At 45.0% G+C, this 26,384-nt stretch overlaps 1 pseudogene; it reads right to left on the bottom strand.

The window, feature by feature from the left end:
- On the bottom strand, positions 1 to 26,384 carry LOC148314490 (uncharacterized; annotated as a pseudogene).

Genomic DNA, 26,384 nt, shown 5'->3' with positions numbered 1-26,384 from the left:
TCAGATGCTACGGCTGACGTCTCCGACCGCAGGGGCGCAGCAGTGGCAGCGGGAGAATCCTCTGCCAGGGAGGAAAAACGATTCCTCATGACCAATCGAGGGCAGGGAGATGGTTCTCTGCTCCTCTCGCTGCGGGATGCCACCTCGACCCAGGTGGTACCATGGAGTGGTGTTGAACAGGATGGGCCTGGGCAGGTAGCTGGATCCCATCTCACCATGTCCGTCAGTGGAGCCTCTGTCATACTCACCGCTGTGATTTCGCTGGATTGCCTATTCATAATGACGGCGGAGAGTTGTGGGAAACGGGTCGTGAAAGACGCGACGAGGGACTCTTTTCGACGGAGTTCTTCCGTCAGACGACGGTCTTCCTCTCTCAGGTCAGAGATTGTTTTATTTGTTTCATCCTGTCCCATTATGAACCGGGTCCGGTGACCGGGGCTAGCACAGCGGGCTAGCAGCGGCTAGTCTGAGGCAGAAGTATGCTAGCTGTTTGACAGTTGTTTGACAGTTGGCCGGTTCACCGGTGGGAGTGTGCCTGTAGGTTAAAAATTTAAAACAGTCACTGTATACAAAAAATAATAAAAAGTATAAAAAAGTATGTCGAAGCAGTAAAAGTTGCGCAAGCTTATTACGATGAGCACTCCTACGGAGGCGAACAACTTCCGCGTCCTGTCAAGCCAAAAGAAATAGGAATCTAGGAAGTTTGTGATAAAAAAAATAAATAAATAACGTGAGCCTTCTTAAATTAGATTTATTACTCAATATACGGTGGGTCAAGCTTCCCTCACACTTGATCTTTCAGTAGACCGTGTCTTCATCTTCACTCTTTATAGCCGTGATTCTCAAATAGTGGGTCGCGGTGCGATGCTGAGGCGGGCGCGTGGGACCCTGGGGAACATGCTTTTTTTCCGCCGTAGTCCAGCTGTACGATGCATAGTTTTGGGACCGAAAAAGGCAATCTCAGACAACGTTGAGCTCGTCAAAGCTGTTTGTGCCCCTAGTTCACGCAGTACTGATTAAAAAATATATATATAGCGTCGGCCTGTCGCTGGTTGTCCTGGAAGTGATTTATTTTGCCGCTACTTAAACGCCCTGCGCTAAGCTTTCTTGCGCCGCAGCAGAACGGACTTTATTTGAACTATATCTAAGTCCGCGCACAGGAGCAGCAACAAGATACGTGATGGCTAATAAACGACTCCACGAACAAGTAGCGTGCTAAACGAGGAGGCGAGGAGGTGCTAAGCGCGCTAATCGCTAAAATGAATTGTTTCTATGTACGCTCGACGTTTAACAGAAGTCTGACTGCGTTTGGGTGGAGAGCCAGCAGCAATGAACAGAAATGTTGTATTGCAACCATTAAGTATCTAAACATAAAATGAAAGGAACACGGAAATGTCTGACGTCATCACGACGAAGTGGTTTGATGTCAAACGTAAAGTAACTGTAATGATAGCAGTTAAATCATTAGTCAGTAGTTGGCAGTATTGCCTGATGTGTGTTTAGTTACCAGACGAACAAGTGTGTATGCACAAAGATGAGAATGCAAGTCAGTAAATAAAGAGACACAAGCTTGCAGCATCACATTACCTGCGTCACTTCTTAAGATAGAAGACAGAACGTTACATGGTACCAGGTCGCGGGTCAAGAAAAGGACTGACGCGAGATGGGCTCCGTAAGGCCACCAGAAGCGCTGAAAATGACGGGAAATGTGGACCCGAGTTGGCGAGCTTTCAAGCAACAATTCCTGCTCTACCTTGCTGCCGTGGGAGTCGGTAACAGAGCGGACGAAAGAAAAATAGCCCTTTTGCGAACCAATGCCGGAGCCGAGGCCATCGAGGTATTCAACACCTTTGTTTATGATGAACCGAAGATAAAGACAAGTTTGAAACGGTCCTACAAAAATTTGATGAAAACTGTCTTGCTAAGAAAAACGAAACTTATGAGAGATACGTGTTTTGTTCAAGACTCTAACAGCGCGGTGAGTCCTTTGACAATTTCCTCACCGATCTCAAAATTAAAGCTAAGTCTAACTTTGGTGATCTGAAAAACTCAATCATAAGGGATCAGACTAACGAAAAGAAACTAAGAGAGACGCAGTTGAGGGAAGCCGACCCAACATTGGAAAGTGCAATAAAGACTTGCCAAGCTAACGAGCTAGCAAAGCAGCACGTGCTAACTTTCCAAGCAGCGCCATTTTATGAAAAAACAGAGTCCGTGAAGGCAGTGACGAGGAAAGGTAAACTGCGATTCAAGAAAAAGACCAAAAACAATGAAAATGATCAAGCTCCATTCAGCTGTAAAAAGTGTGGAGAAATGCACGAGCCAAAACGGTGTCCTGCATTTGGGAGAACATGTGCTAAGTGTAAAAAGCAAAATCACTATGCTAAGATGTGCGACACCAAAAAGAAAGTGCACAACGTGCAGGAAGACACAGATGATAGTGATGACCCAAGTGACACTTTTTTCATCAAAATCGTGTCATATGACGAAAGCGATGTGCAACAACAAACTAGAGGAGACCCAGAGCAAGCTGTTAATGCAGTAAAAGAAGATAAATGGATTGCACCACTGCTTGTCAATGGGACACTTGTTACTTTTAAAATTGACACAGGAGCAAAAGCAAACAAAATTAATGAAAAAGACTTGAAATCACTTGAAGAGAAACCAGAAAGAGTCACAGACAAGGCCGTGAAATTGAAAACCTACAACAATCAGCCAATAAAAACAAAGGGATGTTGTAGGCTAAAAGTGACAGCAAAGGGAAGACAACACAAATTAACGTTCACAATTGTGCCAAGTGGACTGGAGTCAACCCTTGGAGACAAGGCGTCTGAAGAGCTTGGATTGATAAAAAGAATTTACGAAATCAACAGCAAGGATGTCAATAAAAAGAACAAAGTGTTGCCGAGTGAAGGTAGTAAGAGTATAGTGAACAAATACTTTTCTGTCTTCAAAGGTAGCGTACCTTGTCCTTACAAAATACAGCTCAAGGAAGATGCTAAACCTGTAGTACATGCCCCGAGAAGAGTTCCAGCCCCTCTCAAAGAGAGATTAAAAAAGGAACTGAGCAGAATGACACCAATAAGAGTCAGAGAGAAAGTGGAAGAACCCACCGACTGGGTAAATTCCATCACGTGTGTTAAAAAGAGGAACTTCCCAGAGTTACGTGTTTGCCTCGACCCCAAAGATCTGAATGAAAACATGATAAGAGAACATTATCAGATTCCCAAGCGTGAAGAAATCCTGAGTGACATGGCAGGTGCTAAGTCCTTTAGCAAATGAGATGCATCGCATGGATTTTGGCAGCTCAAGCTGGACACCGAAAGCAGCAGGTACACCACCTTCAACACACCATTTGGGCGTTTCTGTTTTCTTATACTGCCATTTGGCATAAAGTCTGCGCCTGAGTTCTTTCACAGAGCTATGGAGTCAATCATAGAAGGTCTGGAAGGAACCCGTGTGTACATTGATGATTTGGTTGTTTGGGGAAACACGGAACAAGAACACAATGAGAGACTTGAGGAACTGCTACAAAGAGTTAAAATTAATGGACTTAAACTAAAACGAGAGAAATGTCTGTTTGGAGTTACAGAATTGACATTCTTGGGAGACAAGCTCACAGCAGATGGAGTGGTGCCAGACAGAACCAAAGTGCAAGCAATACTGGACATGCCAGTTCCAACTGAGAAAAAAGGACTTCTGCGAGCAATGGGGATGATAAACTTCCGGGGCAAGTTCATTCCAAACCTCTCTTCAAGAACAAAGTCCCTAAGTTTGCTGCTGCATCACAACGTAGTCTTTGAGTGGACAACAAAACATGACGAAGAATGGCAAGATCGAAAGAGAACTGTGACAGCTGAGCCAGTCCTTGCCTACTTTGATGTCAGGTTTAAATAACCTTTTGGGAGGGCTTACTGAAATAATTTACTAAATGTAACGGCCGAAATAAAACGCTAGCTGGATGGCCAGGAGGAACCAGACACCGTTGTTCATTTTCACCGCCGGCGGGGGAAAAGAGTGGGACAGAGAGGCCGCGAGCAGCAGCTCGCCTGCTCGCAGCCGCTCCATGTAACTCCTCTCCCCCTCTTCTCACCGGCTCGGCTTTTATTAGTTTGACTCAAGAATCACATGAAATTAGAATACAATGAAGGTCTGTTTAGCCTAAACTAAATCACCAGAATACAGGAGATTAATTAACAACGGTGGTCTGTTTTAGACTGAACTAATCAACAGAAGACAGAAAACATCAATAACTAATCATCAGTAACTCTAGCAGGCAGAGAATCACAACTCACAGTGTAAAGGTCAATTTAACTATACACATCATCAGGATACAGTGTCTGTGTGCGTGTGTGCTAAAATAACAAGTAAGTGTCTATGTGTGTGTGTTTAAACATGAATGAGTGTATAAAAACATGATTATAAATACACAAACTGATTAACTATCCTCAGCCCATCTTACATTTCCCCCCTGTTGTGGATTTAAAAATCATGGCCTTATGGCTTTAAGACAGATCATCATAGTGAAATCATACAACAGTGATCAGTGGATGGGCGAAAACCTCTCATTAGGGAAAAATTCCCCTCTGCACAAAACGAGAACCTCATGGTCTGATGACCACTCGGGAATAAAACATAAATAAACATTTCAATATACCTAGTGAAAAATAATAAAATTGTCTCCACGCAGAGCTTGTCCCTGGGGTGACTTGATGAAGGCCCCTTGCCTTGTTGTAAGAGGAGACAGCTGTCTTTGGCTCTCGGATCTTCATGTATGGTGTGTGTGTGTGTGTGCACGTGTAGGGGGCAGGTGTAAAAGGTCCATGTGTTTTTACGTTTTAGTGTCCAGTTCGAGTTCGTCATTGTCCAGTTCGAATTCGTCATTCTCAACATCAATCAGGTTGTAATGGTACATTTGGGCAACAAACATGCGATTAACCATCCTCTTTGTCATAAAAATAATGCAACATGAACAGACTACACATAACAAAAATGAAAATTATAACCATTCCCATATATTGTCTCTTTCAAATTCTTCATAGTGATCATAACATCAATAATTGTTTCATTTTTATCAAAAAATTTAAATGCAATAATGTTCTCCAATCAAGGCTGAAATTTTGTTATGTACGTCATTAATGTCCAAACAATATCTAATCCTTTTGTTCTGTGGCTCCAACATTCGTATCTGTGGCTGGTTGTGTGGTTCTGATGTGCGTGTGGTCCGAGATTGTGACTCAGGTGGACTCCTGTTCGAGGGATTCGCGTTGCTAGGCCTTTCAGCTTGCACTGCGACTGGTGGATCCAGTCGCCACGCCCCGCGACCTTTGCTGCCGCCGGGGTCACTGCCATCATCTGGCAAGGGCCATCTCAGCATTCACTTGTCCCAACGAAGTCGTTTCAACACCTTGAAGAAGATTTGGTCTCCCACGCGGACGTGATTTCTCTGTGGATCAGAACACACTGACCAGTAATTGTGTCTTTGCATCTTTGTCAGTCAAACATGTCTTTCATGTGGACTGAGACCGATGTGCCAGTCGCTGGTGGTTCTGATGAACCTGAGAGTCCATGTGTGAAGCCATATAGGATTTCAAAAGGGGATAGTGTCCTTCCTTCGGCTGGCACTATCCTCATTGCTGTGATTGAAAAATAGTCTGGCCATTGTCTTTTTTTTTTTTCCTTGATAAGTCTGGCCTTTATAGTTCCATTAGTTCCATTAGTGTCCCATTTCGTTACAACATCATTCACAAAATGCATCATTTTCACTTCAAATCACTTCTTGAAAGTCCAAATGTCAGGATAATTTGATTACACAACACTTTTTCCAACTGTTTTAGCATCATCATATCTTGTTGGAACAACTTAACCCATTTTGATAACATTAATTACAACCAAACAACATTGCATCTCAAACAAATAACACATTGTCTAAAAAAAGTTTTTTTGTTGAAAAGTCTGTATGTGGGAACAATTTCTTATCATACTTCCCCTCTGTTGACACACGACTATCTGCTCGTGTGTCAATCATCTTATTCCTCTAATCAATGAATTAGGCAGCCAGGATTTGCCATCTGCCAATTTGCTGATCCTGTCCTCAGCAATGTTTGCACCTTTGTTCCCCCAATGTGTGCATTCAATTAGTGGTGTATTTTTCCTGGCGTGATATCAAATTGTCAAGTTGATTTGCTGCGTGTGTGGGTGTGTGGGGGTGGGTGTGTGTGTGTGTGTGTGTGTGTTCATTTTCCTTTATAGTAATGCAGTGCCGACTTTGAGGTCATGCTTTGGGCTGCAGCCTTCGCTGCATTGTCAGCGAGGCAGTTTCCAATTGTATTTGGGTCATTTTATTAAGTAAGTTTTGCTTTTCAAATAACCATTTAGGCATGTTTTATGCACAACATTTCGTTTCCTGTTGTGGTTTTAAAAGCCCTTGTCTGCCCAATGTCGACAGAACACATGAACATTTATCTTGATGGATTGAAGCATTCGGGAGACAATAGGAGGTGAAGACTGCAGCGGTCTTGGAGCTGTCTACGTCTTGGAGAGCACCTATTCTTCCCGTAAAAAATTGTTTAATTTGGTATCTGCGTAATTCTAGTTTTGGGATTTTTATTGATTTATTTATTTTTTATCATAAATGGTTACTATTTAATTTGGCTTGCTTTAAAGATTTGCCAAAGAACGGTCAAAATTGGAGCGTTAGCTCAGGGCTTAATTTATAATCTCTAAACAGTTAGATATTTGAACTCAGTGAACTACATTTTCTTGAATTCAGGAATAATTTGCCCATCTTGCAAAGCCAAATTCTAACATTGTGCCATATTAGCTGGATATCATTCAGACATTATTGCGAACCAACACTTCTGGATTGTGGTGATTATTGACAAAACTAAATGTATACGTTCGAAAATTGTTTCTGGGGGCAATGCCTGTGAGGATCCCACTGTCTAGATTATATTCAAAGTGTCATGATCCGCGTCGGGCATGACAGGGTTCTTTGTTATTGTTTTCGTCACCTCCCTGCCATGTGCACTTTGTTTTTGTTTTCTCAGCTGAGTGGGGCGTTTCCCCTCAGCACTCCTTCCTCACCAGCCACGCACCTGTTCCCCGTCAGCTCACACAGCTGATGCCCATCCGCACTCCTAATGACTGGACTATATAAACACCTCATCCCAACAACTCATTGTCGGAACATTACTCCGTTTGGACTGTCACGACCGCTCCCTGATCTCCTTCACGGCCATGTTCTTGCTCTCGCTCCCTCTCATGTCCCTGGTTTTTGTCACTGTCTTGTTCCTCGGCTTTTGTTCTGTTTAGTCACGTTTAGTTCGTCTTAGTCATTTTGCACCCTGCCACGTTTGTTTGTCCACGCCATGTTGTTTGTCCTCATATGATTAATTTAATAAATTCCCTTTAGTTTACCCTTTTCCCTGCTTCCTCGCACCTCTGGGTCCACCTCCTCCTCGCCTACCGGCGAACCAGACAGAATGTTCCGACCAACTACGGACCCTGCGGGAAGCTCTCGGCGACGTCATTGTCGTCGCCGATCGGACAACCGCCCTCATCAGCCTGCCGACCAGCCCCGTACCTCGTCTGTTGCTTCCTCCGCGTGTCACGGTATTAAAATCGACGGCCTCCCTGTCATACCCCCTCACCTGATTATTGATTCGGACTATGATGAAGACCTTGAGCACAATACCTTTTCACCATCCCACTTTTCAATCCAACCCGATTATGAGTATGATTTCGAGCACTATGCCCCTCACGTTCTGGTAGACTCGGACCACGAAGATGACTTCGAGTATATATATAATCAGTTAGACGCCCAGCGTAACCCGGATTTAGCACAGATCAGTCACTTTCTTCCCCCTGAACAATTCCTAACACCGTTTTCATTTGGTTTTTCCGAGACCACTTCCTCTTCCACCACGCGTCGTCCATCTCGTCCAAAGTCACGTCGCACACCTCGTCCACTGTCGCTTTCCGCACCTTGTCACGTCCCCCTTGCGCATCATAGCTCACGTTCACCAGCACCTGTAGCCTCGGTACCTCGTGTCTCCCGTTCCCCTGGTTCCCTATGGCGGCAGGCTGATAGGGATCAGTTCCCCCGTCTCAGCTGCGCCCGGCCCGGCTGCTGCGCCCGGCCAGCTGCAGCCTCCACGTCAGATGCACAGACCATGCCGCCCCCACGTCCGCTGCAGCCTCCAGTGCCGGCTCCTCGTCCGCTGCAGCCTCCAGTGCCGGCTCCTCGTCCGCTGCAGCCTCCAGTGCCGGCTCCTCGTCCGCTGCAGCCTCCAGTGCCGGCTCCTCGTCCGCTGCAGCCTCCAGTGCCGGCTCCTCGTCCGCTGCAGCCTCCAGTGCCGGCTCCTCGTCAGCTGCAGCCTCCAGTGCCGGCTCCTCGTCAGCTGCAGCCTCCAGTGCCGGCTCCTCGTCAGCTGCAGCCTCCAGTGCCGGCTCCTCGTCAGCTGCAGCCTCCAGTGCCGGCTCCTCGTCCGCTGCAGCCTCCAGTGCCGGCTCCTCGTCCGCTGCAGCCTCCAGTGCCGGCTCCTCGTCCGCTGCAGCCTCCAGTGCCGGCTCCTCGTCCGCTGCAGCCTCCAGTGCCGGCTCCTCGTCCGCTGCAGCCTCCAGTGCCGGCTCCTCGTCAGCTGCAGCCTCCAGTGCCGGCTCCTCGTCAGCTGCAGCCTCCAGTGCCGGCTCCTCGTCAGCTGCAGCCTCCAGTGCCGGCTCCTCGTCAGCTGCAGCCTCCAGTGCCGGCTCCTCGTCAGCTGCAGCCTCCTGTGCCGGCTCCTCGTCAGCTGCAGCCTCCTGTGCCGGCTCCCCGTTCGCGGCAGCCTCCTGTGCCGGCTCCCCGTTCGCGGCAGCCCCCTGTGCCGGCTCCTCGTCAGCGGCAGTCCCCCGTGCCGGTTCCTCGTCCGCTGCAGCCTCCAGAGTCCCACTCTGGCTCCTCCCCAGCTGCTGAGCCCCGTTCAGGCTCCCCGCCAGCTGCTGAGCCCCGTTCAGGCTCCCCGCCAGCTGCTGAGCCCCGTTCAGGCTCCTCGTCAGCTGCTGAGCCCCGTCCCGGCTCCTCGTCAGCTGCTGAGCCCCGTCCCGGCTCCTCGTCAGCTGCTGAGCCCCGTCCCGGCTCCTCGTCAGCTGCTGAGCCCCGTCTCGGCTCCTCGTCAGCTGCTGAGCCCCGTCTCGGCTCCTCGTCAGCTGCTGAGCCCCGTTCCGGCGCCCTGCCGATGGCCCAAGTCCATGTGGCGGCGGAGCACGTTCCGCGTCCGCCCCAAGTTTATGTTCCGGCGGTGCACGTCGTGCGTTCGCCCCAAGTCCATGTTCCGGTGGTGCGCGTCCTGCGTCCACCCCAAGTCCATGTTGCGGCGGAGCACGTTCCGCGTCTGCCCCAAGTCCATGTCCCGGCGGAGCACGTTGTGCGTCCGTCCCAGGTTCACGTTCAGGCGGAGCACGTTGTGCGTCCGTCCCAGGTTCACGTTCAGGCGGAGCACGTTGTGCGTCCGTCCCAGGTTCACGTTCAGGCGGAGCACGTTGTGCGTCCGTCCCAGGTTCACGTACAGGCGGAGCACGTTGTGCGTCCGTCCCAGGTTCACGTTCAGGCGGAGCACATTGTGCGTCCGTCCCAGGTTCACGTTCAGGCGGAGCACGTTGTGCGTCCGTCCCAGGTTCACGTTCAGGCGGAGCACGTTGTGCGTCCGTCCCAGGTTCACGTTCAGGCGGAGCACGTTGTGCGTCCGTCCCAGGTTCACGTTCAGGCGTAGCACGTTGTGCGTCCGTCCCAGGTTCACGTTCAGGCGGAGCACGTTGTGCGTCCGTCCCCAGTTCGCGTTCAGGCGGAGCGCATTGTGCGTCTGCCCCAAGCTCACGTTCCGGCGGAGCCTGTCCCGCGTCCGCTTCCGGTCAAGGATCCGACGGCGCCTGTCGCAAGGGCCTGCCCCGGCAGCGCTCGACGACCCACGGTCGCTCCTGGCTCCTGCCTCGGTGGTGGACGACGACACGCCGCCGCCTCTCGACTCTGCCTCGGCGGCCTTCGACGATGCGCCGCCGCTTCTCGTCACGGCCTCGGCGGCGTCCGACGGTCCACCGCCGCTCCACGTTCCTGTCTCGGCGGGGCTCGAGGACCAGCCGCCGCTCCACGTTCCTGTCTCGGCGGGGCTCGACAACCAGCCGCCGCTCCACGTTCCTGTCTCGGCGGGGCTCGATGACCAGCCGCCGCTCCACGTTCCTGTCTCGGGTGCGCCCGGACGTCCACCTGAATGGCCACGGGTGGACTTATTGATCGGGCCTCCCGGACGTCCGCCCGAATGGCCCCGTCGGGACTCGCTGGTCTGGCCCCCTGGACATCCGCCAGACCGGTCTCGTTCGCGGACCTTGGTCCCACCTCCCGACCCCTTCCGCCCACCCTCGTTCTTGGACAATTTTGGGGTTCCTTTTTTGTGTTTTTTTTTTCTCCGTGTTTGTTTTTTTGGGACGTCTGGGATCCGTCCCTTAAGGGGGGGGTACTGTCATGATCCGCGTCGGGCATGACAGGGTTCTTTGTTATTGTTTTCGTCACCTCCCTGCCATGTGCACTTTGTTTTTGTTTTCTCAGCTGAGTGGGGCGTTTCCCCTCAGCACTCCTTCCTCACCAGCCACGCACCTGTTCCCCGTCAGCTCACACAGCTGATGCCCATCCGCACTCCTAATGACTGGACTATATAAACACCTCATCCCAACAACTCATTGTCGGAACATTACTCCGTTTGGACTGTCACGACCGCTCCCTGATCTCCTTCACGGCCATGTTCTTGCTCTCGCTCCCTCTCATGTCCCTGGTTTTTGTCACTGTCTTGTTCCTCGGCTTTTGTTCTGTTTAGTCACGTTTAGTTCGTCTTAGTCATTTTGCACCCTGCCACGTTTGTTTGTCCACGCCATGTTGTTTGTCCTCATTTGATTAATTTAATAAATTCCCTTTAGTTTACCCTTTTCCCTGCTTCCTCGCACCTCTGGGTCCACCTCCTCCTCGCCTACCGGCGAACCTGACACAAAGAAAGCTTTTACAACAGTCTGGGAATTGAAATAGATATAAAATTTGGTGGGTCTACGTTAATTACAATATCTTATTCAAGTGCCTGATACAAGCTTCACAAACAAGTTTAAAAAGGTGATTGAGTGCAATTAATGGTTACCAGACGAACAAGTGTGTCTGCACATAGACGAGAATGCAAGTCAGTAAATAAAGACACACAAGCTTGCAGCATCACATTACCTGCGTGACTTCTTAGAAGACAGAACGTTACATGGTACCAGGTCGCGGGTCAAGAAAAGGACTGACGCGAGATGGACTCCGTAAGGCCACCAGAAGCGCTGAAAATGACGGGAAATGTGGACGCGAGTTGGCGGGCTTTCAAGCAACAATTCCTGCTCCACCCTGCCGCCGTGGGAGTCGGAAACAGAGCGGACGAAAGAAAAATAGCCCTTTTGCGAACCAATGCCGGAGCCGAGGCCATCGAGGTATTCAACACCTTTGTTTATGATGAACCCGAAGATAAAGACAAGTTTGAAAAGGTCCTGTGGATTTTTTTGTGGATTCATTTTCAAGTCGGACCTTTCAAGAGAAGCTATATCGTCCAACACTCACTCAGTGGTGCGTAAGTGTTTCTGGATATTATTTGTCCAGCCGTGGTGTCATAAATGATGGTATTTTGATGGGGATTTATTCAAGTAGGACGAAGTAGGACTTCACTGAAGGCCAGGTATGAAATGCACTGAAGTAACTTAAAAATTAAAAGTAAAAAAAAATTACGATTGTTTAAGAATGTGCAAGAAAGAAAAATGTTGACAAATGTTGATAAATAATGATATTTTCCAGGAGGTATTTATTTCTTTTTTTTTTATTCATTCAATTCTATGCTTATTTCAATATTTGAGTATTATTTTTCTTTCAATATGTAGTATATTTTGTCTTTGAAGTGTGGGTCCTTGCTGCCTTCCGGAGATGCAGCCGAGCAAGGCTGGATTGGTGATGGAAAAGAACTGGTTCGAAAAAGATTTTATTCTCGTCACATGCTGATGTCAAAAGAAGTCTCCCCAAAAACGTGCGAGCCCCCTCTCAGACATTCCCTTCTTACAGGGAATGCCCAAATAGGACATGAATATCTAATTTTCCCTTGTTGCATATGCATTCCCATCCCGCTAGTCTTCGGGATTTCCCTCCAAAAGTCCCCCAGAGGGAGAGCATATGCGTCTCCCCGTTGATACGACCAGTCTACTCGTGACCACCTTAAATTACTTCCATACCCTGGAAGGTCACTGACCTGGCGAGAGAATTGCCCCCACCATAAACAATGCTCAGGCCCATTTTCTCTCAGGGCAGTATCTGGTTACATCGGAACTTCAGAACCAAGACTTGTCACTTCTGTGAGCTCCAGTCCCTTCATAGTTTCATAAAGAGAATGACTTCTCATATCTATATTAGGCCATTTAAAAATACACGACTTTTTTTATTTTTTTCAATGTATATTTAAGCTTGCTTATTTAGTACTACAATATTTATTCAATTATTTTAAATTATATAAATATTAATTTAAACCTTTTTATTTCACTCTTGATTATTTCTTAACATATTTGTTAATTTGAATATGTATGCAATTTTAATTATTCTATCCAGCCAGCAATTTTCTGCCGCTCATCCGGAGTTGGGTAATTGAATTTATTGAATATGTAAGTATTTTTTGTATTTCAATATTTATTTCAAGATTAGGACTCTTCTCAATGAGTTCAATAGTTATAAAATGTTTTATATTTCATATTAATTGAATTAGGTCTGTAAGTGGTTGCCAATTTTAAAATTTCCCTATTTCATTATATAAATGATCCAATGTATAAAAAACATATAATATAGCATGAAAAAAAATATTTGGTATATTTGACAAAATGATACGTTTTTTCCGAAGTGAGATTCTGCTTAGCAACAAACGCCAAACGCTTGATAGAGCTCAACCTAGAAAGTGTATTTAGCCAGTCAGAAATTTATTCAGAAAGTGAAATATTAAATGTATGGGAGGGGATATTTGAAGAGTTTGAGTTTTGTTCAATGGACCATACATATACGAGCCAGCCAAACACAGTGAGAAAACCAGCGCTGACTCCAGTCGCCATCAAGTTGCCAACTCCTGACATTCCAAAACCTTTGAGAGAAACGGAGCCGATTTGCGTTTCTCTTTCTTGTTCTTTTTATAGTTCAACTTCTAGTTCAGTTTTTCACCTTTTCACAGCGTAATGAAAGCCAGTTGAGCAAGTGGAACAAGTGATTTCATTGATGATTGTGGAAGGATTTCATAAGCACGGTTTCTTCTCACACCTTTTCCATTAGGTACAATTAAAAAGACAACTGAAAAGCATAATGTTAAAAAATGTTGTTCCAAGCAAAGGCAATTATTTTGATTTACATGTTTGATGTAAACACCAAAACAAATCATCATCACTCAGACACAATGGATATTCTGGCAATGATCACATTGGCTTAATGTCAATAAAAAAGCTTTGCAAAATTCAATTTACCATATTTTATTCAAAATCACATTTACATCTTACCACAAAGAGTCAGTTCCTTCAGTTTTTTGTTGTCTTTTTTTTAAGCTTCAAGGATCGCTGCAATTCTCACCAGCACAATTGTGACTCTCAGCACCATTTTTAGAAAATAATTTTTTAGCGCAAACGCTGCAACTGAATGGCTTGTCTCCAGTGTGTGTGGGTCTTTAAATGCGACTTACGATAGAAACTCTTTCTACAAACTGAGCAGGAAAAGGGTTTTTCGCCACCGTGTGTTCTTGCGTGCCTTGTTAAAGTTGATTTTTGAGTGAAACCTTTCCTACAAACTGAGCAGGAAAAAGGTTTTTCTCCACGATGTGTTCTTGCGTGTTCTGTTAAATGTGCCTTTTGAGAGCAGCATTTTCCACAAACTGAGCAAGAAAACGTTTTTTCTCCACAGTGCGTTCTTGTGTGGATTGTTAAATCAAACTTTCGAGAGAAGCTTTTGCCACAAACTGAGCAAGAAAACGGTTTTTCTCCACTGTGCGTTCTTGTGTGCCTTACTAAATGAGACTTTCGAGAGAAGCATTTACCACAAACTGAGCAGGAAAAAGGTTTTTCTGCACTATGTGTTCTTGCGTGTTCTGTTAAATGTGCCTTTTGAGAGAAGCATTTTCCACAAACTGAGCAAGAAAACGATTTTTCTCCACTGTGCATTCTTGTGTGCCTTACTAAATGAGACTTTCGAGAGAAGCATTTGCCACAAACTGAGCATGAAAAGGGTTTTTCCACACTGTGTGTTCTTGTGTGCATTACAAAATGAGACTTTTGAGTGAAGCATTTACCGCAAACTGAGCAAGAAAACGGTTTTTCTCCACAGTGCGTTCTTGTGTGGATTGTTAAATCAAACTTTCGAGAGAAGCTTTTGCCACAAACTGAGCAAGAAAACGGTTTTTCTCCACTGTGCGTTCTTGTGTGCCTTACTAAATGAGACTTTCGAGAGAAGCATTTGCCACAAACTGAGCATGAAAAGGGTTTTTCCACACTGTGTGTTCTTGTGTGCATTACAAAATGAGACTTTTGAGTGAAGCATTTACCGCAAACTGAGCAGGAAAAAGGTTTTTTTCCACTGTGTGTTCTTGTGTGGATTTGTAAATGTGACTTTTCAGAGAAGCATTTTCCACAAACTGAGCAGGAAAAAGGTATTTCTCCACTATGTGTTCTTGCGTGTTCTGTTAAATGTGCCTTTTGAGAGAAGCATTTTCCACAAACTGAGCAAGAAAACGGTTTTTCTCCATTGTGCGTTCTTGTGTGCCTTACTAAATTAGACTTTCAAGAGAAGCATTTGCCACAAACTGAGCACGAAAAGGGTTTTTCCCCACTGTGTGTTCTTGTGTGGATTTGTAAATGTGACTTTTCAGATAAGCATTTTCCACAAACTGAGCATAAAAAAGGTTTTTCTCCACTGTGTGTTCTTGTGTGCCGTTTTAAAGACAACTTTGAAGTTGATGATTACCCACACTGAGAACATACCCAACTGTCAGTGTGACATGCCCTTTCACCTTTGGCTTGCCCATCATCATCATCATCATCATCATTAGTATCATTGTCATGAGCATCTGATGATGTGTCCTCACTATGTGCTTGTGATGGCCCCCAGTGGTTTGCATCACCTTCTGTTGTCATGTGATGAATAAAGCTGTGGCTTGGAGGCTCCGCCCCTCTGTTGTCCTCACGCTCACCCTTGTTTTCATCTTCACTCTTTATAGGGAAAACGTTCAGTGGTGACTTGTTGATCTCCTCCTCCTCCTCCTCCTTTTTGATGTGAGTCAAGTCTGGCTCCTCTTTCACAGAACGGAGATCATTTTGTCTGACGTCTGCAGGACACAAAAAGACAAATTTGGTTTGGTCAAGTCAAAGCTCAGGCGGCAACTTTGTCTTATATTGTTTCTACCGTGCTACCTTGACTTATGCCTGCCGCATACGGAGCAATGCGTGCGACCCCGATTTGGACCGGACCATGGGGGCATTTCACAAAATTACGTCCGACGATGTAAACCTCCCTTTTGATGCCCGATTTCATTCCTGACATGGTCACAGACATCCTACGATGTAAACCTCCTTTTAGCAGCACAACAGTGATAAACGAGCATTTAAAAAGGAAGCACATTGCGGCTGATGCCCGATTTCATTCTGGACAAAGTCACAGACGTTTCTGGAAGCGAGATGAAGTTAGCACACACAGGCTATTGTGTGCGTCTGATGGAACACCTGTTGTGGGACCCTAACTTATTAATGGGGGCCATCGCAACATAATGTCATTGATAGAAAAGAAATCCTTCAAGTGAAATATGTTTACAAGTATTTCATTTTGCATTTCGAGATAGAACTAAATGTTCCTGGGCTTGTTGGTAGAAAAGGGGGTTGTGACGTGTTCCCTTTTTAAGACCATTGTAAGCCAGTACAAAGTTCATAAATAAGACCAATACGTACTTGATTTTTTTAAAAAACTTAACCCTTTGTGTTTTATCCACTAAAATTCATCAATTTTCATTGATCTTTTTGCCGCAGTGTGCAGAATTTTTAGAGTCAGGTCGAATCATTCCTTAAGGAATTGCTTGAACAAGATATGTCAGAGAAGTTATTGTCAAAAACGAGACAAGCCTGCACAAATGAATCACCCAGCCAAGGTTGTCTTTGTCACTTGCGAGGAGCAGTCCGCCAAAGAGAAAAGCGTTCCCGCTCCTGTGCGGCGTTTTATTGAAGCACAGCAAAGCAATTTGTATATGTCAACTCATAAAGAATGGAAAAACATCAACACTTTGACTTGATCACACCCGTCCACACTCTTCCTGTTGTTCGAACGGTTTCAGCTTACAAGACATTTTTTGGGTCACACTTCTGTTAAACGCGAACGGTTTCCCGTCAAACACGGTTCAAGGCGTGCATCTGTTTTTGTGACTTCCTGCTAAACTGCCAGCAAAGACACAACTCTGTTACCACTGAACTCACGTTTTCCTGTTTAAGAGGTCCATGTTTTTGTGACCTTCTATTAACCTGTGTGGTATATTTAGTTGTTGATGTGTGGGTCTGGCTCAGCTTCCCTCCGGACAGGTCGCCAAGCATGACAGATTTGGTGATGGAAAGAACCTCCCTGACACAGTCATTTTGGTTCGAAAGAGATTTTATTCTTGTCACATGCTGATGTCAAAAGAAGTCTCCCCAAAAAAGAGAAAAGGGAAAGGGTGTCCCCTCACTTTCCTTCTTATTGGGAATGGCCACACCGGACATGAATGTCGAACTTTACCTTGTTGCATATGCATTGTCATTGTACGATTTTGCCCCCAAAGCCCCCTACGGCGAGAGCAGATGTGGTTGCTATTTCAAGTGACCTTCTGGTGCCATCCTGACTGCTTCTATCACCTCGAGTGCTCCACACCTAAAGCTGGTCAAACCTTTTGGACAGTATCTCGTTTACAATGGAATTTCAACACAAAGACTGGTCACTTCTTAAGACTCCAATTCCCTCATAGTTATTTAAGAGAATTCCTAAAATGTTCAGAAGAGTGAATAGAAAAATACACTACATATTTCCCCCCTCGAGGCAATCTTGTCCTGATAAAGCAAAAACGACACCAGCATGTCACCAAAAATCCCATTCCAACCTTTTTATTAATGCATTGTCTATAATTTTGGAAACCTAACTGACTAAAACCTAAATCATGTTCAAGGCATGCTACATAAAGGTAGTTTAACTCGGAAAACTAAGTATAATAAGGCCAAATTGCTCCGTGGCGTCACTCTAACACCTCCTGCAAGACCACACATAAATCCAGCAATAATTCCAAAAAATCCCAAATCAACCATCTCGGTCACAAAGGAGTTTCCCCCGCAATGATAGATCTTTAAGCAAACCGGCAGTAACACTCACAATTTCCAGTGTAGTCCATGTGGAGGCATCAAAGCTTCGCTGAACCTTCGTCAAAACCCCCCGCCCCCTTCGAAAGAGTGGGGAAAAAGGGTGAGATCCTTTCTAACACTTTCTAGTAAACCTATATTCACAGGTCAAGTAGGATGAAGGAACACCGTTACAGGACAGAATAAATCCACAGCGTAATAAATGCATGATGGGACAAGACACATAAACACACAAAACAAAAACACGAGTCCAATGATATGCAAAAACATAGTTGAGGCCACGCTCCAGCGTGAGAATCCCATGGCATCGTCTCCCTCGAGAGATGCCAAGCCCTTGTCACCGACGAGCTCTTGCAAACAGTATTGTTTCAGATTATCACGTCCACATCTTATGACCCTCATAGGAGTCCTCCTCGTCGCTTGCTCCAAGTGAGATTCCAGTCTGCATCCAACTCCATCTACACTTCACCTGAAATACAACAAGCAGACACACTCCACACAAAAATTGAGCACCAGAGATGCCAATGAAATCCATTTTCCACAGGAAAGAGTCCATTCCAGGATGTGGAGGAAACCAAGAGCGGTGCAGTCCTCATCCCAGCCATTATGGCCGGAATGCCCCCCTTTGCCCCCAAGGTGTGCCGGCATTAACTCTGTCAAATGGGGAAGGCGCAGATATAGCAAAAACAAATTGGAGACGCTGTGGAGCAGAGCACAACGTCAGTGAGACCCCGGGTCCACGACCCCTCTGGCAGAGACGCAAACAGAGCTTTCGCTTCAGAGTGACCCATTCATTGTCTACCACAGTGCCGAGAAATTCGGAAAATGTTCCATAACAGAGGAATTCGTAATGGGTGCTGAAACACCACCCTGGTCTCAGAGCTGCCTAATCTGCTGGAACGGAGGACAACATATGCTTCCCCCGGCGGATGTGCACAGTCAAATTCAGTCCCTTCTGGAAATTCAGTCCCACTTGAATTCCAGTGTTTCACAGGTGCGGGTTTGGTCCAGGGCAGGGACTCGGCCAATCTCAAGAGTCCCACAAGCATGAGAGTATTGTTGCTCATCAAGCTTGCAAAGCGTGGAATATCTTGTTCCACCATCAAAAACTGTTGTCCATCATTCACCGGAATGCCAAGACCTGCCGGTCGTTGAATGCTGAGGCTCCGCGGGCACCCCTATCGTGGAATGGGGTCCCAATCGGGTTGAGGCGTCAAGTGTGCATTTGGAAGCCATAGAAGCGTTGTCGGAGGAGGGGGTAGCGATGGCGCCCCCGTGCTAGTGGAGCTCTTTGTGACTGGCATGGCGCTGGACCACAGGATGGCACATTTCAGGAAGTGGCTCGGTTTGGACCGCTCATCACCCAGTAACCCCACAACCCACAGCAAAAGCACGTCCCACTCACAACCCATGTCTATAACCACCCCTACTTCTGTTACGTGACCTTGTTGACCGGCAGGTGCGGACAACAAGCCTGCTGTGGCACTGCGTCACCAGAACCTGGCCCAGGAGCAGCGGAAACGGAAAGAGCAGACGCAATGGGAGCTGCATGCGTCGGCTGCTGGATTAACTGCTTCCCCCGGTTGTCGTGACCCGTGCCGGTCACGCCTGTTTTGTTGTTGTTTTCGTCACCTCCCTGCCATGTGCACTTTTGTTTATGTTTCTCAGCTGAGCAGGGGCGTCTCCTCCGACGACCGACTCCGCCCGCGTCATCACGAGCGGGAGACCAGCCCACTGGCGCCGCACCTGACATCCATCCACTGACTAATTACACACACTATTTAAGCCACCTACACTGACTGCCCGGCGTCGGATAATTTTCCTGCACTGCTCACGTTCATGACCCTGGTATCGATTGTTCTCTTGTTCATGCATTTTTGCTCTTGCGATCTCTTTGTGTTCCACATTTTGCAAGCTATTGCCCTGTCTCTTTTTGTTCCTCGTTTTCTCCAATTGGTTTTCCCTCTTGCCCTTTTGGCAAGCTATTTATGTTGATCGTTTTTCCTTTTCCTTGCCTGTGCAAGCGCTTTTCGTTCCGTCGTTTATCTCCTTCCTGGTGTGAGCTTTTCTCCGCCAGAGCTTTGTGTTTTCTCCTGATTTATCGACGGATGTAATGCTAAGATAGATATATTTGCCTTAATTGATGATTGGACTTCCACTATTGTGAATCAATAAACACTCTTTGTTAAACTGATTTTCCTGTGTCCGCGTTTGGAGAGTCCTGCCACCTTCTTCCCAGCGTTTCGCTGGCAAGACCCTGACAGAATTATCCGACCAGAACACGAGTAATCACAGGGTACGTATCTGAACAGCTCTCCACACAACGGTACGCCTCGATCCTTACTGTGTTCCATGCCACAAAGTGCCTCATACGATTCGTGGAAGCGCGCTTCTCTTCATTATTTCTATTTCCAGCTAATAATTTTCCCGCTAAAATTTACACCCTGGCCAGGGTCTGTGCTCAAACTGAGCTTATTCACGACTATGTTGTCTATAGCTATAGTTTTACACTTCTTAGTTCTCATCTCTTTAACCACTAGACCTTTCTTTTCTTTACCTTCTGCACATTTCTCCCGCGCTAGTCCCCATTTACTTAGTTCCTATTATATTTTTTTCATTTATTTATTTATTTTTTTATACATTTCCGTATGTTCTTTCACAGTGCGGTTACTTTGACATCTTTTAATGTCTTAATCAATCATTATAGAGGCCTCTTGTTAAAACAATAATTGAAACTAACACAGGGACATTTTCCATGACCAATCAGCCAGCAGACCCACATGCACAAGCTCTCTTTAACGACCCCAAAAGCCCCGACCGCTTGGACACAGGCGCACAACACCCATTGTGAGTAAAAGCATCTCAACCTAAAGTTCAGCCGGCCGGCTGTTGAACGCCTGCGCCCCAGCACCCTGAGACCCTCAATGGAGCAAAATGCCAAAAATGTGGTATATTTTGTTGTTGATGTGTGGGTCTGGCTCAGCTTCCCTCCGGACAGGTCGCCGAGCATGGCAGAATTGGTGATGGAAAAAAATTCTCTGACACAGCCATTTTGGTTATTTTTGTCACGTGCTGATGTCAAAAGAAGTCTCCCCAAAAAGCAAAAAGGGAAAGGTGTCCCCTCTCTCCAGCCTTCCCTTCTTATCGGGATTGGCCACACCTGACATGAATATTGAAGGATTGTATTATGATTGCTGGCATCATTTTAAACACTTACGGGACAGAAGGTCAATTATTTAATTGAGCAGCTTCATATTTATTGAATATGTTCAACATTGATTAAACAAAAAGCATTTATCAAATGAAAGTAGAAGTGCAGTGCATAGATGAGATTGACTGGGATTGTAGTCATGGTGTTTACTGATGCATTCATATGCTAAATTTATATGACTAAATTTAAATGTAAGACCTCAAAATTGCACACATAGTATTTTCATGACCCACACTCTCATTCAGAACAAACAGATTCAGTCTGCTCAGGTCAAACTGATGACAAACCAGAGAGCACTTCATGGACAAATACAATAAAACACATTCTCCACATAGGCCATAGAAGATACAAACATATCAAGTTGGGCAGGGGAGGGCGTCACAGGGACGCGATCAAGAACACCAAAAACATAATCTGATCTGGGAAAAAATACACCACACAATCTGTACACTGACGAGATTACAGGGGAATGTGAGCAGGAGAGACGGAGAGATTGCCGCCTGCCTGAGAAGGTGAGCCTTGGACGTGGAAGGAGCAAGGACGACCGATTCAACCTACATGACCCTTGACATAGAAAACCTCCTATAAAATCTGAGGCTGGGCTGAGATCAGAGCGCCATTTTTCGATTGTACTCGTCTGAGTACAGTTTCTCGTCAGATTAAGAAAAAGACGCCCAGATACTATTTCCTGAACTCCAGAAATCGAAGAAACTAAAATATCGCAACCCTAATCAGTTGTTGTTGAGTCTTGATTTGACCCTTTTCTTCTTGAGTACAAAAACGAACAGGCATTGGAGTAATTTGGCTTTGAAGATTCATTTACTAAATGTTTCTCATTTTCTCGGTGGCTCAACTCCAACAGTGGACAAACTTAATTTGTTTCACACCATTTAAAAACCGGAATATGTAAAATGTTAAATAATCAGTTCAAATTTTAAACTGGGAAAAAAAACATGGAGTTCACCCCCCACTATTGTTTTTTCTTTGGCATTTATTTTCTGCACTGATTTCATTTGGCATAAACAAATGTTCAGCCAACTGGCAAATAAAAGGCAACATTTAAAAATATAACGGCAATAACCTTGAACACATTTCCCCAAACAACTTAATGTTGGGATGCATATTTCTAACGATAGAAAGTCGTTCTTTACAAAGCAAATGAGAGTAAGACGTGTACAAACCTGCTTTGTGTGGCACAACACGAGGCTGGTTGCAAACTTCGCCCAGCAGTTGAAGATGTTGCTCGTTCTCTTCTTTTATTCCACAAAGTTCTTCTTTGCACTTGGATGTCGTTCTAGCACACATTTTCAAATGATAATTCCAAAAAATCCGCACTTGGTCTTTGCTTGGCGATAACTCGTGTGCTTCTCTTTGTTCGACGAGATGAAAGAAAGTCCCACTGAAAGGATTTCCTGTTCCTCACGAAAGCGGAAGATCAGGCCACACCCCGCTGTGATATGATTGGCTGCTGGCTGTGTGGAGCACTGTCACCAACTCACCGACAGATGTCGCCATTTGCGATGCAAATCATTGTTATCTTCTAAACATAGAGAAAAACCTAAGATGCACATGAACAAACATTTTAGTTCCCAAATATGAACTTGAGACATGTATTGAATTTTACTTTTGTTGCTGGTGTGGCGGACATTAGGACCATGCCTCTCACCCAGCAGGCATCCCGTTTGGGGGCGTATTCATGTGAATGTTTGTTGGCGCGAATTTGTGATTGTGCGTTATTTTGTTGTTGGCAGTCTTGGAATAAAGACGTGTTCACAGTCAGTCGTGTGTGCTCATTTCAACTGCCACACTGGTTTTGTTTTCACATCTGACACCATGTTGTTGGTTGGATAGTATTCCAAATGTATTTCTCTATTATGAACAGTTGACATGATGAAGTGAAAATTTATATCAACATATTTGCCTTTTTACAGGGTTTTTCGCCAGCGACGTGGTTGCGAATTTTAAATTAAAATACATCACTGTTTTATTCTCTAAATGTTAGAGTCTTAAAAAATGATTTAAGTGTTTATAACTTAACTAACTTAAATATTTCATTATTCGTTTCAGTATTCATTAAACTACGGTGATTCATTATTTATTTCAAGATTCATTGAACTGTTTTAGTAATAATTTAGTATTCAATGTTTAATCGTGACTGTATTTACTTTTTCAATATTTGTGTCACTATTTTGTTCAATCTTAATATTATGGACAATTATTTTGCAAGTAAGGTTTTTGTTATTTATTGTGGCCACCTGCTTTTGAAGAAAGTGCCTTTCGCTTCTTGTACGAGAGGATTCTTTGTGAAGCCAAAACAACACGATCTTGACTGATAAGTAGGCTCAACGCAGAAAAAGTATCTTTTTGTTTTAAGATTACGCAGTTCCTGTCAAATAAATCTTCTTCTTCCTGTGTGCGTCAGTATCTTCCCACGCACTTCTCTCACTGAGATCACTCTGCAGACTGACTCAAAAGAACATTTATTTTCCAGACTATCTCATTGATCTTCCCTAACTGCTGAAAATTCCACAACAATCTGGGGTCAGACGTGGGATAGCTGAATATCTGCCGGTGAAATTCAAGGATGCTGGCAGGTGACCTCCAGTGTTCAATTAAGACAGCAGCAGCAACGAACAGCGTGATGTGAATCATCTCGTCCGTGGTGACAACCAGCGTTGACTCCAGTCGCCATCAAGTTGCCAACTCCTGACATACTAAAGCCATTGAGAGAAACTGAGACTATTTGCGTTTCTCTTTCTGGTTCTTTTTATAGTTCAACTTCTAGTTCAGTTTTTCACCTTTTCACACGGCGTAATGAAGGCCAGTTGAGCAAGTGGAACAAGTGATTTTATTGATGATTGTGGAAGGAACCGATTTCATAAGCCCAGTTTCTTCTCACACCTTTTCCATTAGGTACGATTTAAAAGACAACTGAAAAGCATAACGTTAACAAATGTTGTTCCAGGCAAAGGCAATTAATTTCATTTAAATGTTTGATGTAAACACAAAAAAATCATCATCACTCAGACACAATGCACTGATCACATTGGCCTTGTGTCAATAAAAGAGCTTTGAAAATTCAATATATCATATTTTCTAAATCACATTTACATCTTACCACGAAGAGTCAGTTCCTTCAGGTTTTTTTTTGTCTTTTTAAGCTTCAAGGATCGCTGCTATTCTCGTAGGGCTGGGCAATAAACCGAAAATTTACCGTGATCGAAATTTAATAAAATCATTTTGCTCATGTCGGTTAATTCGGTGTTTAAAAAAAAAAGAAGTCCTTTTAGTCTGCAGCTATGTTCATGCCCCTGTAAGACGGCTTGAGCGGCTGTAGTCATGTGACTCCACCCAGCTGAACAAGAAAGAAAACTGACGACGTGGTCGTAGCTGTCGATTCAAATCTAGAAGCAGCTGACACGGCTGAAGACGACGTAATGTTCGTTGAAATTGTTCCTGTCTCGCTTGTCCCAAAAAGAAATTCCGACATCTGTCGTTAAGAAATGTTTTGGGTTCCAAAAAGACCATGTTTGAGCAAAAGAATACGAACTACAAAGTGCGTCGTAAGCACCTGAAACAGCGCGTCCAACCTTTTCTTTTTCACCACCCACAACACAACCATGTTGTTGACTTGGAGCTTGTGCTAAAAGTTCAAAGTGAGAAGCAAGGTTGGACCATAACGGAGGCGACACCATACGAGAGAACGTCTAAGAGGTGGACGCGATAGCCTAGCACAGTGTTTTTCAACCACTGTGCCGCGGCACACCAGTGTGCCGTGAGATATTGTCAGGTGTGCCGTGGGAAATTATTCAATTTGTGTACCTGTGCGGTCTAGCGCCTGCAGAGTTGAGTAGTAAAATGTAGTACTCTTCCAAACCAGTAGGTGGCGGCAGCAGCAGCAGGTAGTGAATTGCCTTGTGCTTGGAGACAAGCGAGAAGTGGATAGCAGAATGAAAAAAGTGGATAACAGAACGACGGTGAAAGTAATGGATATGTTTTTGAAGAGAAAAAAAATGCTGACTCTGAACTGGACCCTGGACAAAACCCAGACCTAGATGAAGGCCCTAGTATGAGTGGAGGTTAAAAAAAAAAAAAAGCAAAGACGACCTGCAAAGTTTCTGCCGTGAGGCAATACAGCGAAAGCTATCTTTCATCTGGATTTACTTTTACCGGAGATGCAACGACACCGACTCCGTTGTGCTTGGTATGTGGTGAAAAGCTCTCCAACGGCGCTCTGGTCCCAAACACGCTTAAACGCCATCTCCAAACGAAACGCCCTTTACTTCAAAACAAAAATGTGACGTATTTTGTTCGCCTGAGTGAACACACGGAGAAACAAGCAACTTTCATGAGAAAAACCGCAAAGGTAAGCGAGAGAGCCCTTAAAGCTAGCTACCACGTCGCTGAACTTGTGGCTAAATCAAAAAAAGTCTCACTCGTGGCAGAGGAATTAATACTTTGATTCCTGCCAATATATCAGCTCTGTGTTCATCCAAACAGGCACAGGTTTCACACTGAGTATAAATGTGAAAGATTTTACGATACTTTATTCTTTGTTTATTTGATTCATATTCAAGACTTTTAATAGGTCATTTTTCAATGTTAAAAAACTCTTTTTTTCACATTTTCAGCTGGTAGTGTGCCGCGGGATTTTTTCAATGAAAAAAATGTGCCTTGGCTCAAAAAAGGTTGAAAAACACTGGCCTAGCACATAGCTAAAGATGTAGCTCCTCGAGCGACAGTGGAGCGCACAAGATTTAAACGCCTCATAAAAGTAGTCGACAAGAGGTACGAAAATATTTGTTGCAAACCGTACTTCCCGATATGGACAACATCGGGACGGGAGCGGAGACATGTCAAGCGTTTTGCATCCACATCCGACTTGTGGTCGAGTCGCAACATGGACCCCTGTTTGAGCCCGACTGTGCATGACATTGACGACAAGTGGCAACTGCGCACCGGAGTACTCGAGACCGCACATTTTCCTGATGAAGTACACTTGTTTATTTGGCATTGGCATTCCATTGAAATTTTTTTTCATTTTATTTAGCATTTTGTTTACAGGCGACTAGCGCCTTTGCACATGGCATTACAGCATCTTGGCAAAATCTATTTGCAGAGAAGATTTTGCGAGAAGTACCCTTTTTCTCCTGTTCTTTGTGACATTGTTCAAGTCATGCAAAGTAAGATATTTGGAAGGCTTCTACACATGATTTTTGTACTTTTATTTTCCATTGAAAGTAATGTGTACCACTTGGTCAATAAAGAAAACAGTTATTATGTATTTCCTGCATTTATTTTGATTTTGGTCCGCGGACTGAAATTTATTGTGATTCATCGTTATTGAGGTAAAATTGCTCATTTTATTGCGATATTGATTTTAGGTCATATTGCTCAGCCCTATATTCTCTCCATCACAATCGTGTCTCTCAGCCTGCTGTTTAGTGGTGAATTTTTTAGCACAAACGCTGCAACTGAATGGCTTATCTCCACTGTGTGTTCTTGTGTGGTATCGTAAATGTGACTTTTCAGAGAAGCATTTTCCACATACTGAGCAGGAAAAAGGTTTTTCTCCACTGTGTGTTCTTGTGTGTCTTGTTAACGTTGACTTTTCAGAGAAGCATTTTCCACAAACTGAGCAGGAAAAAGGTTTTTCTCCACTGTGAGTTCTTGTGTGTCTTGTTAAACTTGCCTTTTGAGAGAAACTTTTTCCGCAAACTGAGCAGGAAAAAGGATTTTCACCACTGTGTGT

The sequence above is a fragment of the Idiotropiscis lumnitzeri genome, unplaced genomic scaffold (assembly GCF_059441095.1).
Source record: "Idiotropiscis lumnitzeri isolate Australia: NSW breed Sydney's pygmy pipehorse unplaced genomic scaffold, RoL_Ilum_1.0 HiC_scaffold_282, whole genome shotgun sequence".
NCBI lineage: Eukaryota > Metazoa > Chordata > Actinopteri > Syngnathiformes > Syngnathidae > Idiotropiscis > Idiotropiscis lumnitzeri.
Note: the sequence above shows the minus strand (reverse complement) of the source record. Positions and strands in the feature narration are given on the sequence as shown.